General features: G+C 44.1%; 1 non-coding gene across 1 annotated transcript; it reads right to left on the reverse strand.

Moving 5' to 3' along the window:
* Nucleotides 1-284: 284 nt before the first annotated feature.
* On the reverse strand, nt 285-391 carry LOC145033164 (small nucleolar RNA R71). Its single transcript, XR_013677402.1, has one exon. It is a non-coding gene; the product is annotated as a small nucleolar RNA R71 (small nucleolar RNA).
* Nucleotides 392-1,029: the final 638 nt, after the last annotated feature.

Consider the following 1,029-nt stretch of genomic DNA (forward strand, 5'->3'; position numbering starts at 1 on the left):
CCTTCGAGCTAAAGGGTCATATCCTAGCTTCACTTACAGAAATACCTTTGTATGGAAAAGACCATGAAGATGCCTACAAACATTTGGATGAAGTCAATGATGTAGCTGATTACTTCAATATTCCAAATGTGCCCCGCGAGACTCAACTACTTCGTATGCTTCCGGTGACATTCAAAGGTGCTGCAAAAGACTGGCTCAAGTCACTTCCCCCCAGATCAGTCACCACTTGGGCCAAGATGAAAGAAGAATTCATTGATCACTTTTTCCCACCTTCCAAGATAGCCAAGTTGAAGAAGGTCATTGCTAACTTTGAACAACAAGCTGGAGAGTCGCTATATGAAGCATGGGAGAGGTACAAGATCTTACTAAGAAATTACCCACACCATGACCTAAACAGCCAGCAAGAAGTCTCCATCTTCTATGACGGAGTCAATGTCACAACCAGGCAGTTACTAGACTCGCAAGGCTCACTCACAAAGAAGCCGCCCCCAGTGATCAAAGAATTGATCGAAGAATTCTCTAAACACTCTAGAGAGTACCACAACCCTAGATATGATGTCACTAGGGGAGCTGCTTATGCAGCTACTGAAGACTTATCCGCGGTCATGGCTATGCTAAAAACCATGGATAGGAGAATGGATAAAATGGATCAAACGATCCATGCTATCCGGGTGGGTTGTGAAAACTGCAATGGGCCTCACCTAACTAGAGACTGCGATTTAGATGAGAATGGCAACAAGAAGGCGCGAGTGTGTTACTCAAGTGGAGACTGATATGATGAAGACTGGTGCAAACAAAAGAAAGAGTGGCTCCCTTATGAAGAGTACAAGAAAGCCAAGGAGGATAGGTATAGGCAAAAAGGGAGAGGGCTCTACCAAAAGGAGGAGCCGGTGCAAGAAAGGAAGCCAAGCTTGGAAGAAATGCTCACCAAATTTGTAGCTGCCTCACAAAAAAGACATAGTGATCATGATGGTGCAATTCAAGAAACAAGAACCATGCTTAGGAACCAACAAGCATTTATCCACAATA

This window comes from Lactuca saligna, chromosome 2, assembly GCF_052625555.1.
Source record: "Lactuca saligna cultivar CGN05327 chromosome 2, ASM5262555v1, whole genome shotgun sequence".
Taxonomy (NCBI): Eukaryota; Viridiplantae; Streptophyta; class Magnoliopsida; order Asterales; family Asteraceae; genus Lactuca; species Lactuca saligna.